The following is a 17515-nucleotide window of genomic DNA, read 5'->3' as shown; positions in this document are numbered from 1 at the left end:
TTCATAAGTATAATTATGATGAACATAAAATAATACCTACATGAAGTGATTCCAAGATTGAATGCACTTAGCTGGTAACATATTGTACCATTCTCGAATCCTTACTTGAAGCATGAGAGTAAACAATCTGCAAAATTCATTGTCTTTAGTGATGTTAAAACATTTTCACTTATGTATGAATTGATTAACATGATCTAAAGTAGAAATATTGTCATTCTCAACATCATATTGCAATTTATATATGGATTCAAGTTGTCTCTTGGGTGTGCCTCTTGTAGGCTTTTATGAGCTAAAAGAGTGACCCAAAGTAGGAATACATATAGGATCTATGGCTAGTTAAAAATATTAAAACAAGAATTTATACGGACCAACTAGCTCAAGCCCTCCTTCTAGCACCATAAATGTTCTAGGCTCAAAATTTCTCCATGAACATTGCGGGAAAACCACTCGTTCGAGAACTTTAAAAAACTCCCTTTTTGTTGAAATGTTGGTTCCAACTTGTTCGATTGGGTCGAGTTACCCACCATCTACCTCTACTAGCTTAAAGTATGATTTTCACCTACCAATAGATAAGGGACATAAGATCGAGCCATATTGTTGATCAAGAAAGAAAGTGATCCTTAAGCTAATCTATGGCTCAGCCAAACCACAACTAAGTTATGCCTTAAAGTTCATCTAACCTACTCTAATCTAACTAACCTCTAGGATATTAAGTTAATATTAATAATTAATCCCATAGTAAAATTATGTTAATGTTATGCTAATACTAAACTTATATAGTAATTAATCTAATTTGATATATATTATTTCTATGTTAATATATGGTTATGTTAATTTATAAATCTAACTGAATCTATAATATCATACTTGCTATATTAGATCTATATTATTATGCTAATATAAATCCTATATTAAATCTAAGAAACAATATTAAACAAATGTAGTACTTAAGTATTCTATAATAAAACCACCATATTATAATATATTCCTAAATGTCGATAATGTAGTTCTAACTATATGAACAACTCAACTATATGAAACTATATTTTAATGTTTAATGTAGTTTATTGTAAGATTATGATATACCTATGATAAAATAGAAACTAACTTGATTAAATAAAAAATGTTATTGTTATAATGTGTAAATGTTAAAACATTAAGGCAACATTAATATTCTAACAAAATTATAACTATCTAATTATATGTTAATTTATTTCTAACTTTATAACACCATTAATCAAAGTAAAAGAAAATGTTAATTCCAACTAGAATGTTAAATTTTATGTTAAAATTAATTGTAAACTGAAGAAAAAGAAAAAAAAAAAAAAAGGAAAAAGAAAAAAGAAAAAAGAAAAATCAAACTATATAAAGAATCTAGGTTAAACAAAATGAAAAATGCATAACTTTATATACAAAATTAGAGTTGATTTTTTATTGATCTATTAATGATACAAATTAAATAATTAGATCAATATAAAAGTTTTGATCATTTTGAGGGTTTGATCAAGCCACACCTTAATGGGTTTGCCTCTTTAAAAGAGGGCTTATGGAAACTAAAATGAATATGTGAAATTGCTCTAAGATGCAAGAAAGAAAGAAAAACCTATCTTGAATGGGAATAGAATAGCATTCTCTCAGTCCAAGAGTAAACTAACTAGATGAGGGGAAGGTTTGGTTTATGAGTGAATTCTCAATTAATATTCAATTATGAATTTTAAAATAGTTTGTAAACTCATAAAAGGTTAAAACAACTATGTAAATGAAGTTTGCCTTAATAAATAGTTATTAGGGTAAATCCATCTACAAGCATGAATTCATATTAAACATAATTCATTATAAAATTTGTATTAATCAAAAGAAATAGTCCATTTCAATCAATACATATGAAAGAAAAATCCACGTGTAAATGAATAATAAATAGTTATTATGCGTTACAAGTATAATTCAATGAATTAAGTATGATTTCCATGTCATTCTGCCTTTTAAAGATAACTCCTACAAGACTTAAGCAACATATCACAATTGATTCAACAATAGTGTTAGAGATCAAAGAAACATACTACTTAGAATGGAAATCAAAACCAGTTATAAAACTTTGATAGAAATATAAAAGTTTATCATTCACGTAATAGTTCACTAAAATGAGAATTTATTAAACAATGCCAAAATTATATTTCAAATGTGTAGTCTAGGAGTAGCAGCTCAGACCCTGCAATAATGCAAAGCATTTAAAATAGACCTGGAAACCATTTTTCAATCTCTACAATAAGTCTCCTTGTGTTAGACAGTAGTGCATAAGCACACATTAAATTATAGCATAGACCTCCTGTGGTGGAACACCATCCATGAGATGCATATTCGTACTCCTTTTATAAGTTTTTTGGGTTTGGGTTTGTTTGCTTCCTTGATTCCATCCGCCAAATCTCGAATATTCCATCCGCCAAATCTCGAATATTCTACCTACAGCCCAAAATCCACTCATCAAATACAAATTATATCTAAAATAAAATTTAAAAACTGAAAATTAAAATTAAAATCTAAAATAACTAAATTAAATTTAATAGAAATTTAATTATTAATACAATTAAACTAAATCTAAAATAAAAATAAACTAAAGTCAAAAACTAAATTTCAAACAAACTTCATTAATAAAACCAAGTGGAACCAATACTAAAAATTAAATTAACTAAAACAAAACAAAACTAAATAAGAAAATAAAAGAAAATAAAAGCAATACTATCATATTTATAATCTAAACCAAAAGTAAAAAATAAACCAACTGTGAAACTATAACTAAGGTGCAAACAAAACTATATTAAAACTAATAATAATTAAAAAACACATCAAACTATTAACGTAGATTGAAAAGTGATTAAATCAATCTAATTTTGAAGCTTATAATTCATAGCTTTTCTCTATGTTATTCTTTGCCACCTCATTCGAGGTCAATTTCGGTGTGCCCTCACATGGTATTCCTGCCAATAAAATCCACCTTTGAAATGAAACAAGAAATTTATTTCCGAGGAAAACAGTGAGAGCCATTCGGTTACGGTGAAGCTCTTTGCTTTAATTCTGGATTTTTAGTCCACATGCTTGCGTTAATTTTTTCTTTACTGGGGGGATCTGTAAATGTAATTCCCTCTTCTTTGTTGTGATGTGCTATCTATGGAGATGGAACAAACCTCGTCCCAATACCTGCAACCATCCACTAATACAGTTAATTTGACGCATTAAGAAAAAACTATAAAATTATGCATTACTGTAATAGATTTTAGCGTCATTTGGGTGATTTGAAATCCCTTGCAGAATGTCCTCCTTTGTTTGGATCTGAAACCTCCCCTTCTTGATCCTTTTAACGAATACAACCCTTATCCCAAAATTGGAGCAATAGAGAAGTAAAATTGGTCATTTTTTTTAACCGGTGGTTCTTTGCGTGCGGTCCAATTACAAATAGGAATTTATTTTTTTGTGACTTGTTCTCTCCCGTGAAGGCTGGCCACGAACTTTAGGTTGGTTTCCTCGATTCCCTCGGTGCAACTTCAATTCTCGGATCGTATTATATGATCGTATCTAGTTTAATTTTATTAATACCCTGCATAATCAAATAAAACCATAATTAGAAATTTGTTGGAATGAATCAATAAATAATCATGTTCATAATGTCGAGTAACAAAAGGTTGAATGACCCATTTAATTTTTTCTTACTATAATAACGTGGCAGAAGTGGAGGAAATGTGGAGATGTCGTTTTAAAACAAAGTCTTTTTGGCCAACTGTAATATGCCCTCGTGAAATCATATGGTTATTTTGCATTCGTAATAATTTCTTCTGATACATTTGTGATTTAATTTTCATCGTTTATGTGATCCTGTTGCTTCATTTTCTCACTGGATTTTGTAAATCCGCTGTTTTGGCGCCATTAACTGGGAGAATATCGTTACAAGACTATCCCACATTAAACCGGGTCTTTGTGCAAGTGAAATTTTGGGATACGCATTCCTTGAGACAAATTGTAAGTGAGCCAATGAAAAGTCTTAGAATTTAAAGTCTAAGGCACCTGAGGCAGGTAAAAAGGAATGGTTTTTCATCATTTTAGGTTGTGAAAACTCTTACAAAGTTAAAAAACCGGAACCTCATAATAACCATAAAATAATCACACCCTCCTCAAATGTGTTACACAAATATTTCTGATGGGATGCATATAATATAAATGATATGCATTTGTAATATACATACGGCTAAAATATATGTTGATTTTTTGTTACAATGAAAATGTATATTATATTTACAAATTTTATCTCTCACGTGATATAATACGTTGTGTGCTTTTATAATAGATTGTTTTTTACCATGGATATGCTAGTTTTTGTGGTATTTATATGTTGTATGAATTATATATTGTGAAGTTTATAATAGGTAAAGAAATTTACGATACGTACAAACTTGTGTTTTGTTAATATATAAAATGTTATACTTTATATTGTAAACAAAAAGTTTGTTTTTAAATTTTATTTTATTATGTAAAATGTATTTATATATTTTTAATATATATTAGCATTCTAAGTTATATATTTAACTGATATATTATTTACAATGTTATGTATTTACAAATAGCGTTGATGGTAATCTTTTTTCTATGTAGGTATGCATGAAGTGAAGTGGAGGAGGGGTCAATATGAAAAAATATATACAAACTGTGAGGTGATGTGGATAAAATATATACAAAATGTGAGGTGATGTGGATAATAGTAAGTAAAGAAAGTGATCATTGCAACGAATATAATGAAGGGGATGTCAAACATGTTGAAATCTAAAATAATCAAAAGCTCTAAATCCCAACAAAAAGATCAATAGAGAAGGGAGTCTTCCAAAATAGAGGGTAAAAGAAAAACAAGCAAACCAAAACTTAATGCACTTAAGGAAATTCAATAAAGGATTCCCATAGTTTTTTTTTCAAAAATCTATGGGGTGGTTGTGGTCAACAACATGTACTTATCTTCATAGCTCATGACATGGTAATACTTCTCCTTGATTGCATGTGAAAGAGTTCCAAGTGGCTGCGACTAAAAGTAGTGAGGGATTCCTCTAGTCCTTCTGCTCAAAGTTGGTTTCCCACTAGTCATTGACGTGGGGGGCGACTTTGAGGAGTGAAAAATTATTATTTTGCCTATTGGAAAAATCATGAACTGAAAAATACCCTTCCAAAATATTTAACCATCTATCTACAACATTTGCGTCTATCTCACCTTCAAATATGAGAATTGTAAAGTTTACTTGTACGTTGAAGGGAGTGGTGCCTTCAAAGTGGTTGTTGGATGAATATGTCTTGCCTTTGAGCATGCGCCAAAGGATTTGGGCAAAGTTTTCCATCATTGCATTCTTCTGTCACTCGAGGGCTTCTTCAAGCAATATTTTGAAGGAATCTCCTATCCCTTGTCTTTCTTTTCTTCTTCCATTAGAGGTGATCGGGGTTTGTGAGGTTGTTATTTTAAATGTTCAACGAGTTCGATCCCTAACTCTTTATACCTTGACCTCTTTGGGAACATGCAAATTAAAATAAAGAAAGAAAATAACATTCTAATACCACTAATCTAGATTAATGCAGGAATGCAACATAATACAGGTATAAACATAAACACAAAGATGCAGCAGAAATAAAACTTCATTTCATTAATATTGAAGAATTGAAATATGGTTACATACATAATGAAAATAAACTAGCTCCAACGATTGTAGCTTATCTCTAAGAAGATATGTGGAGGCTAGATGCCTCTGAACTGTGTTACAATAAGGCTCGAAGACCTATTTATTATTGATAAATAATGGAAAATCGTAAACATCCAAAAACCTAACCTTAGGAGATGAGTCACCAAAACTATGTGCCTCGTTGTGGTAAATTGGTACATCAACTTCTTGGGGTTGTAACTTTGGCATACGATCTTCGTTCGATGCAAAAGATGCCTCCTTAGAAATATCTAAATGATATCTATATCTTTCAACTCTGAACATTAATTCAAGTGTGAAATTCGCCGATTTTCTAAAATAATCTCGTTTAGGGCCTCAAAAGGGCTCAGGAAGAAACTGCCAAAAATAATAAAATGTGCTAGAATTATGGAAACTGAAAGAAATAATGGTACAATAGTGTGAGTCTAAGTGGAATAGGTGGATGGCCACCAATATTCCCCTGGATCAAATCCTTGATCATTTTTTCCTTACATCGCCATGCAGCACTTCTAGTTGATAGCAAGGACCTCCATCACCACCTTGCAAAAGTAGACTATGTTATATAAAGGCCTTCTCCCTTTCGCAATGCCTTAAACATATTTTTAGGGAAAAATGACCTAACCTTTTGCTTCCTACCTCAATTAATTGCACAATATTCTTATCTAGTGAAACCTCTCTACACACGGTACAGTTCTTATGGATAATTATTCCACCTCTAGCTTACTACAAACCCCAGCTACACTATCATAGGATGCTAGCCTCAAGCACTACACATGTCACAGTTGCAATGCCTAATTTTGTCTTCTCTATAGACTCTAACCCCTCACTAAGCCATGCCTTATTTTTCTTTCATCCTTAGTGCATGTCATAGTTGTAGTGGATAATGCAAGCTCTCCTCGACCATAGTCATGGAAAAATTTAGGGGCAAATTTTCACCCTTGGGCAAAATTAGGGGGTTTTAAATTTTTATTGGACGAATATTTTTTTATCATAGTACATTGTTACAAATCACCTCAAATTTATTTTGTAAAAAAATTAGGTATGGGGGTTAGCCCACCTTATTTTAAGGGGAAGAGTAAAAAAGGTAAATTTAGCCCTTGAAATTAAGAGTTACAACCTTCTATTCACCCTAATTTTCAAGAGTAGGTATTTATGATAGTTATTTCGCCCTCCCAATTCAGTGTAAGAATGTTTTTTTTGCTCTTGGGATTAATTTCGAGAAAATGACCCTCATTTTTTTGAAAAATGGTCATAAAAGAATAATTCATTTTCTTTTTTAAATTCAATTCTGTTATTTCATGTCTATTTAAAGATTGAATAGTGGTAGAGGGTTGTTTGCGAAGTAATGAAATTTGAATTAATAAATCAAGAGTCAATGTACAGTGGTACAGGTAAGTCTGTGTTTTAACGGATTTTTGGTATATATAATTATTAATTTTTTGATATATGCTTGTCATTTTCAAATATTATTTAGATAATAGATATTTTCAATTTTCAATCCCATTAAAAAAATTGATGTTTGATTATTGTTTTTCAGCATCCACCCATCCTTAAGTCAACATCTATGAAAAAATAAAAAATTTGTATTCCAAAAAAGTAATCCCTTACGTTCTAAAATTAATACAACCCAAATTCCATCGTTTATTTTGTTATTTACCCTTTCTCTTCAATGTATACCCTATGTAAATTATGTTTCAATGAATAAATTATAAAGTAGTTGTTACTATTTGAATACCAAGTTGTTGGAAGTTTGAAAAAACTATAGCTATAAGACACCCTATTAAAAATCAAATTTCGCTAAAATGTTTAAATTTTATCGATTACATTTCTAATAGGAATTGATAAAGTAGTTGTTGTTATTATTGGAATAGTAAGGTGTTGGTCGTTTGAAAAATTCAACTTGAACACAATTGAATGGATGTATGAAGACATATTATTAAAAAAAATAACCAGATGTATTTAAAATATATGTATTATGAAAACAAATACTTTCATCCAAACCTTCAAGATTGAAACGGAAAAGGTTATATTAAAATGACAATTTAAGAAAATGAATTATAAATTTGAAACTATTTACTTCATATAAATATATGTATTATGAAAACAAATACTTTCATCCAAACCTTCAAGATTGAAACGGAAAAGGTTATATTAAAATGACAATTTAAGAAAATGAATTATAAATTTGAAACTATTTACTTCATATAAATTTCATTAGCAAGATGAAGATGGAGGAGATATTTTGAGAGATTTTATATGCATAGATACAGTGCAATTTTTATTTATTGGGTTCACATAGACATCAACAATCATTGACATCCTATTCATATATATGGTATCCATGAAGAGGAGAGAGATTTAGCATTTTGAAGACATTAAAACAAAATTGAAGACATTAAAAAATTACATGTGGTGTATGTGTATATCTTTTTCACTGTAAATTTTGAAGACATTGCATCCATTTTATTCATTAAAAATTTAATTTAAACAATGAAAAATTACACGTGATACACACACAAAAACACACATATATATTAATTAGGTTTCGAGAGGGAATAAATATGTTGTGTTCAATTTTTTAATTCAAAATTTCCACTCTATATAAAAATTGTGGGCTATAAAAAAAATGGAATATACATGTTATACTCTTACTATCAACCATAAATAAAGTAATTCAATGTCCATATGAACTACCATAATAGTATACCAATTTTATAGAGAAATAAAGTAACCAATAATATTTATTTAAACAGTTGAGTGAATACACTCTTATCCCGGTTCAGCCTAGTCCAGCGAGATAGAAGTGCTTGCCCATTATGTTGAACCTGTCAAAGAAGAATATGGAAACCAACAATTAGAGAATATCTATAAGATGACCTCTAGGCAGGATGATTACATTAACCCAACTGCAGAAGGACCCGGAGGGCGCTTTCCTGTAATCAGGGAAGGGTTTTCTTCAATTACCTAAGACAAAGGACCCGGAGGGCGCTTTCCTGTAATCAGGGAAGGATTCTCTTATTTTGAGAGAATATTTCCAATCCTTACCGCCCGATGGATCCGGGGTAAGTGACCGCTCCAATAGAAGCACAAGAGCCTTTCCTCAGGATAGAAGCACAAAGAGAATAGTAAGTCTTTCCATCCAGCTATCCTGGCTTAGATGCTGGGCTTGGCTTATTAGCTGGTCTAGATATGCTAGCTGCTTTCACGACTGCTTCTTCTATGCCTACGCCTGGATCTATCTATGCTTCTCCTGTCCTAGCCTATGCTCTAGCTACCTCGGCCTCTGCACCTGCCCTTGTCACCTATGCTACTGGTACCGGTGCTTAAACTACTGTCATTAGTGCTACTTCTCTAGCTACTGGTGTTACTGGTGGATAAGCTCAGTAAACTGGATCATCTTCTGGTGGATCTGCGGGGTCATCATTTCGGTCAACCGCCTATGCTGCTGGTGAGACTATTCGCTTTGGAACTGCAACTGATGGATCATCTGCTGGTGATGCTATTATATACGTATCTATTTATGTAACTAATGGTTCTGTATCCGCTAAAGGAATTGTATTTGCACCTGGAACAGCTAGCTCTCGTGCTGCACCTTTCACTGCTCGTGCATCTTGGTCAGCGGTTTCATCTATTGAACCATTGCTAGTGGCATCCCTTTCTGTCCCAGCTTCCTAGCCACCACCTCGTCCATGACTAGGTTACGATAAAGGACCCATACGAAGGCCGCCCACTGCGTCACAAGTATGCACTACCGAACTACCAAGACCTTTCACACTTAAGTTTCTTTTATTCTCCGCGTTATGAACTTAACACCAGTGAGAAGCGGAACAAGGGAGGAAGTTAGGGACTATTACTTAACTATCTTTATGACTACTATAGGGGTAAGCATTCGGGCAATTACAGTAGCCATGCGGGACTATATACTAATCTTAACTACCTTCCACCTCACCTTAAACTATACCTATAGTGCAGGCCACCATCCCACCTTGGTACTAATGAAGAACCACACAAATTACCCGCTTGCGTGGACTTTTACCTTCAGCCAAGGATTCCTACTACTATAATGGGTATTCAGAGGATGTTTTTAGGCCTCCTTTGCGGGCACCTGACCCCCAGATTTGACATATTATCAGGTATATTATATAGATTTCTATTTCGATGATGCAGATTCAGATTATGATGATCAAGATGATGAGCTTGATCATTTGGATTCAGATTTGGACGATACAAATGAATATTTTGATGATGACCTACTGGAATCAGACCAAATCAATAAGCCCCGCTCACTACTGGATCTTGAGACCAAACAAGGGACCAAACCAGAGCAACCGGGCATTATTGGAAACATCCTCAGTGAAAGATGCTAACAGCTACATTATTGGATCGAATGGAACCACTAACTATTGAATGAACTTTATGAACTATTTTATTTGTTTATTGGGATTGGATTTCTTTCAATTTATCGGTTTCTTTCTTATTTAGTAGTGGATCGATTTAGATCGATTGAATCGATTTCTTTATTAGTTTATGGATTGAATCGAGTGATGGATTAGTTTATAGATTGAATTGGATTGAATTGATTGATTGATTGATGGATGGATGGAGTGCTGCCTGCCCTTACTAACCAATTGCTGAATTAATCCTTAGGGGGATACCACTATTATCTCTTTCGGGCCGGGCCTTCACCCCAGGCAATATATTCTCTTCAGCTGGATCGAGGGATAGCTAGTCGTTGGTGTAGCAGCCGAGAACAATCTCACTACCGGGAGGGGATAATAACATCACCAGTAATTGGATTCGGAGACTAGATTCTAGAAAGCATGCTCGAACCGGGAAGATCTTTCAATCAACCGGGGGTGTGGGAAGGAACTCCATCCTTCACCCCGGAGCACCCACCCCAATGATTAGTTGTTCGGCAACTTCCCAACGGCTATATCCCCATCAACTACTTGATCCGGTAATGCTTGAACTCGTTGAAGATAGTCTATGGGCGTCTTGAAAGGCCTGAACTTAAGAGAGAGACTTCGTAACATCAGGGGCTATTGAAAGTGACAGGGACTCTTATTCAATATGGAATAATTAGAAGGGATTATTTCTAATAAGAACGGAACTTTTCATTTATTCCTTGCCCTATGAAGGACAAGACCTACCGGACCTTTCGGATCATTATTTATTTTTCATTTTCTTCCCTCAATCCCACTTCTTTCTTCCCTCAATCCTTCCTTTTTAGGACAGAACATGTAAACTATTGATCTTCCTCTGAGAGAATGACCATCACTATCGATCTGGTCTCCCTTGGAATTTCTTTCTGTGCGGGGATCTTTGCCATGCTCAAAGGCATGCCACTACGGATGGGAGATGCGGAGAAGATAAGCAAGCGTTCATTGGGCCTGGTCATTTTGATAGGCCATCTTTTCTATCGCGAATTTACCATATGGATAGGGCCTGCATTCTCTCTCATCTTGGATACGCCACCTTCTAACTCTCCAATTTACCACTTGTCACGTTCGCACTATCATCTTGGATACGCCACCTTTCCACTAGTGAATTTCCCATATTGATAGGCCACGTTCGCATCCTTCTCGCCCTCTCTTTTCTTGGGGAAAAAGAAATAGGAAATCACTCTCATTATATATGTCATTACGGCAGCCAATGAATTGGATTCAAGTTCAATTTACTTATTGGCCTCCCAAATAAGTAAAAAAAGGTCGAGCCTGCTTGCGCATCCATATGCTCATATATAACTAACTACCACCATTTCACCGGGCTATCAATTAGGTACGTTAGTGACTCGACTGATAAGGATGCGTAAGCAGGCTCGACTGTTAAGGCCGCCATCACCGGCAGGGTGCGTAAGCACGCTCGACTAATAAGGCCGCCATCGCCCTATATTATTTAGGGGTCACTCACTCATTCCGATGGGTGAGGGTGCGTAAGCACACTCGACTGTCAAGGACCGGCAGGGTGAGGTACGAACGCTCGACTGTTAAGGATGCGTAAGCAGGCTCGACCATAAGCCCCCCCACCCAATAAGTCAAATGAATTTATTGCTTGCTTGACGTTAGGAAAGCAAGGTAGGTGGGATTCTTTTCGAACTCACCCCACGCACCAGTAGCAGTGGGTCCAGCATGACTTAAATAGACACGAACCGGTATCCGTGGGACAGGATAAAGACCAAGATACAATCGTACCACTATGACTTTGGTTTAGAGCGAACTAGTAGGTTAGTCAGTGGGATGGAAGGAACAGTGCTGCTATTCATTAGATTTTTGAATGGGCATCGTGCTATTACTTATTGACTGGGCGTTGTGGAATTTACTACTTGCTTTGGCGTTGGGCGAGGAAATACTTGACTTGCTCTTCGGATACGGATGAACTACTTGCCTTGGCGCTGGGGGGAAGGGACAGGATTGATGAGTCACTGGGTGGGCTGCCATTACTTATTTACTTGGCCTTTCGGATTGGATTGACTCTTTCACTTGCCTGGGCAGGGCAGGATTCACGATTTCATGGGACCTGTACCGTGGAACTTTGTAGCACTTATATTCGTTACTGGGCATTGTTTCATTGAATCTTTACAACAGTGGAGTGGGGCGTTACGGGATGCGATTGATTCAGTACTTGGCTTTGGGGGAGGGATTACTTACCTGGGCGTTCGGGAATGCGATGGGACAGTGCTCGTCAGACCTGATATTACCGAATGGGCATCATCCAACACACGCTCAGTTCGTTTACTTATTCAACACACTAACCTCCTTACACTAGGAAGAGATACTTAGAGAACTGGTATCGATGGGGAACCCTTAAAGCCATTATATAGCGGTAACCCACCCAGCAAGCCAAGTATACCTTTCACTGGGGGGAACAGAAAGGCATTCTAGATTGATGGGCCAGGTAGCCATTCGCAACCCACGAAGCTATCTATTTTATATGATGCATCAGGTAGACTCAATCCGCAACCCAAGCAACAAGGAAGCGATTCTCAACGGGACACTTTTAGTTACGATTTACTGGTCTTGTCTGGCATTTGAATTGACTCGCTGGTCAGAACGACTTACTTGGCCTTGTTTCATTTACTACTTGCTTTGCCGTTGGGGAATTTATTCAGTACTCGGCTTTGGGGGAGGGATTTGACTGTGCTGGGCCTTGCGGGATGGGATTTCATCTTGCCTTCGCTTTGGGGAATGGGACAGTGCTGGTATGACTTATTGAATGGGCGTTGTTGAATTCAATTGGCTTACTTACTGGGTTAGCATTGTAGGATTGATTCCTTCCTGGGCCTTGGCATTGGGGATGGGATGAAATCCAATACTGGCATTGGCGTTGGGGAATTTATGAATGACTTGCCTTGGCGTTGTGGGCAAGATGGAACAGTGCTGGGATTACTTTCATTATTTCATGAGCATTCCAGAATTGATTGATATTCTTGACTGGGTTAGTGTTTGGGAATGGGCCATTGAGAGATTGAACTTTGTTTTTCACTTCTCTTACTTATGGGATTATTGTTTTACATGCCGATTAGGATATCACTTACCGAAACACAATAAGCACCCTATTACTTATTTAGGAACTTCATATATTGACTGGTTGAACAGGCAAGCAAGATCACATGTAGTCACTTACCTTTATTAGCTTTACGTAGAGATACACATACTCACCAAATGAAGGAATAGATACACTTACTCACACGCATGGAAGGGGGAAGGGAAGGCATTACACGGACGGATTAGTGCAGTGACACGACGGCCTTACAATCCGAACACGTATGAACATCACGGCATTACAATATGAACATGGACTCACAGTAGGAGAACATCAAGGCATTACAATATGAACACGTACTGGTATCACGATAGCCCACACGTACTCTCAAGGTATAGATACATGTATTCACACAGAAGGCGCCCACACGGACGGATTAGTTACATGGCCTCACAATAGGAAGGAACACGTACTCACACGGAAGGAATAGAGAGAGGCACGGATAGAATGAATATATAGCAGCCTTTAGATTAGACAACCACCCACCCAATAAGGAAAATGAATTGACTTTATTTCATAAATAGAAGAATCTCGTATACAAAGAGAGATATCGAATTATATATGTCATTACGTAATGAATTATAGCAGTCATTACGCTTTAGCACCGTATGTGTTGACAGACGACGAGCGATTTGACGGGGGACATACAGGACTCGGATGGCTCTTTCTCACTTCATTATGTAGGTTGAGCCGCAGAGAGATGCCCCCGGGTCCCCCAGAGAGGAGCGAGATGAACTTGGACGAGACCCACCTGAGGAGCTAGTGGAGTCGATAGGTGAGGATGCAAATGTTCCACCTAAGGCTAAGGGTGAGAGGCCACGTAGACAAGCACTAGTGAATATCCCAAATCCTATTCTGGCATCGGAGAAACTAGCGAGAGAGGTACTACTTACTTTCATGAGGTATAAGTGGAGATTTCATCATAACCAATGCTAGGGCATTCTCATGAAAGAGATGCATAGACAGGCATTAGGACAAGGACCAGGTTTATATGCTCATGATATGAAGTTCTTGGAGCAGTGTGGACTACTGTTAATCTCCATCTCATCTCAGCCCAACAATCTCTAAGCTCTGTCCCATACATGAAAATCCCACTTTTGCGGGGACTGCCCTCTCCCGGGGGTCGAGCGATTTCATCCCTGATTTTCTCTCTCTGACAGCCTGAGCTCCGGTGCAGCGGCTTCAGCTCCCCTCTCAAGATCTAGCTTCCTGGATTTTCCCCTCCTCCGGGTGCTCCGGTGTCCTGCTTATAGGGGTTTGAAGGGGAGTTATTAGGCGCCCAAGTCAAGCAAAGTGCCGGGTGCAGTAATGCAAGGCAGGTGCTTATGGTGCTCTTAGGGACTGTGTTCCGTCCAGGGTAAGCTCTATTGCTGCCATTATTGCGTAGGTGGTTTACTTCTCTGCTCTTTCCATTGTGCCCTCGCCAACGCCATTGCCATTGCTAAGGCCAATCAACATCATCAACATATGTACCACCCACTTTCCTGACGGGCATAACCATCCTAGCGTGAATGGCTCTATCCCACTATTGACTCGGACACAACCTAAGATAGATAGAGTTTGATGGAGATGGAAAGGCAAGAACAAAGACTTGGTTTCTTATATAAAAGGTCATAGCCTTACTACTCTAATATAGACTGATTCTTTATAGTCTATGGCCGCTCTATGTCTTTATGGTGCTTACTTCCTAGAATGAGCTTCAGTCTTTCTTGCCCTAAAGCTATAGAGAGAGATACACTATTAGTAGCTTCCAGGTAGTACTACTAGTAGCCCTCACTTCAATTAGTATGTTCCCGTATGCTCTAAGATTGCATATTTCAATTACTTAGGCTAAGTGAAACGTATATATGCGAGTATCTATCATAGACTAGGGACTATCTATAGCTTTTCATTCCTGCACCCACCATAGATAGTTTATGCACGTAGTAGTATAGGTTATGTAGAACTTGGCACGAACACGTCCTTTCTCTGGGCAACACGGCGGGCGGATCGAGAACTGGTGGTCACGTAGAACTCCATCCTGTTCACATAACTGGTACCACATAGATGACCCAACCACTAGGGCACAGGAGATCTACCTACGGATCACGTCCAACTGGTAACGGGGGATTCTCGGGTGGGCCCATAAAATATCACCTCCTGTCTATGTCTCATGGGGGGGGGGTGTTTTGACTATTTGGAAGAGGGTAGGCAAGCCGCTGTATCTGCTATGCTAAAGAGAGTAGCTGTAGTGTAGTCCACATGTGCACTAAGAACTACCTGTGGAAATTCACCACCTCCTGTTGTGAAAGGGTCATGCATGGGTAGTGCCGTTGTGAGGGCCTGTTTTCTCCTTTTTCTCGTAGGATCACCACCTCATTCCTGCTTTGTTCCTGCCCCGACCAAAGAACCTGAGGCCATGTTGATCTCTTGTTTTGATACACTGGCGACTATTGTTGGATGACCAGCTAGCTATGACCTCCTGGGCACTTACTTACTATTGGCAGACTTATGATGATGCCCCAGGATTTTGCCCATATGGGATTGGAGCGGATTAGAGTTTCCCATAGGCATTGACTATAATGGTCTCCCGGGTATCGATTGAAGACCCTATGGCGGCTGCATGGCTAAATCAATATGCTAATATGTAACCAAGAATGTCTTCTGGTTGTTTTCAACAATGGGAACTTATTTTTATCCTTCCTCTCGGCTTCAGATTGCAGATTCAGCAGATTACTTACAATTCACTTGCAATGGTAAAGGTAAACATATATATGCGCGATATCATATATTTGGATTATTTCGTGTTGATTCCCCATTGGACACTACTATAGGAGGGTAAGTAATCCCCCCATTGGGTTAGTCGGGCTGGTGGGTTTAGGAGTTATAGAGAGAGAATCAGAACGGCAAGAGATGAAACTTACGGACTGGACCTAGGCAAGATCAAGGCAAGTTGAAAGTGCCAAAGCTAATATTTCTCTTTTGGGAGGTTGAACTACAAGTTGTTGCACTAATTAGATAGTGTGCATGGGCTTGACTCAACTCTAGCAGCAGAGAGGTAGGCACCCAATAGCATAGTTGAAATAGGCCTTCTTCATATTTTCAATATGTTTTCTCACACTAGCTTATGTGATATGGATTATTCCCCATTAGTCCTTATAGCCTATGCCCTATGGTTTTTATGACCTGACAATGATTGACTATCCAAGGACCGGGAGTGAGAATGTCTCATAAGATTGTATATTAAGATTACTTACCAATGGCAAAGTGAAACGTATAGATGCGACACGTTAAGTAAGTTCCATACTTACCTCATTACTATACTTATATGCGGATAATAGTGTATGCGGATAATAGTGGGTTAGAGCCAGCGGATTCAGCCGGGGGGGATCCAAGCTAGTTTCCAAAGCAAGCTATGACCGGACAATGATTGACTATCGCTAGTTGAACGTAGATATGGCGAGTAGTTCTTCTGCTTCATGTTCAGATTCAGATTGTATAGATTACACATTTCATGAGTTATCCCGGTTAGGTCTTCTCCTTATTTCAAAAGAGAGGAGACAACAAGAAGCTTATTCGCCAGAGCGGCCCTCTCCCTTATGGTCGAGCCTGCTTACGCATCCTACTAATTTGGCCATTTTAGCTTGGCGGAGGTTTTGATGCATAATGACATATATAATTCAATGTAGACCGATTCACTTACTCGATCTATCTCTCTTTTCTTTCTTTGGGGGGGTTATATATTGCTCAAGGCTGCCTAGCTAGGAAATCACTCTCATTATATACGTAATTACGTCATTCGAGATATGTCATTCTGCCTTCGCAGAGCAGCAATATCTGTTTGGGGTAATTGGGGTCTTACCTTATAGTCAAGGAGACACGAAACTGACTGAACCTAAACTACCACATGCTCATATATAACTAACTACCACCATTTCACCGGGCTATCAATTAGGTACGTTAGTGACTCGACTGATAAGGATGCGTAAGCAGGCTCGACTGATAAGGATGCGTAAGCAGGCTCGACTGTTAAGGACCTTTAGGTACTCGACCATAAGGACCTTTAGGTGCTCGACCAAGAGGGAGAGGATGCGTAAGCAGGCTCGACTGTTAAGGCCGCCATCACCTTTAGGTGCTCGACCAAGAGGGAGAGGATGCGTAAGCAGGCTCGACTGTTAAGGCCGCCATCACCTTTAGGTGCTCGACCATAAGGACCTTTAGGTGCTCGACCAAGAGGGAGAGGATGCGTAAGCAGGCTCGACTGTTAAGGC

This window comes from Pinus tabuliformis, chromosome Q (assembly GCF_031772625.1).
Source record: "Pinus tabuliformis cultivar Carrire ecotype Pingquan chromosome Q, CPIR1, whole genome shotgun sequence".
Lineage (NCBI taxonomy): Eukaryota > Viridiplantae > Streptophyta > Pinopsida > Pinales > Pinaceae > Pinus > Pinus tabuliformis.
Note: the sequence above shows the minus strand (reverse complement) of the source record.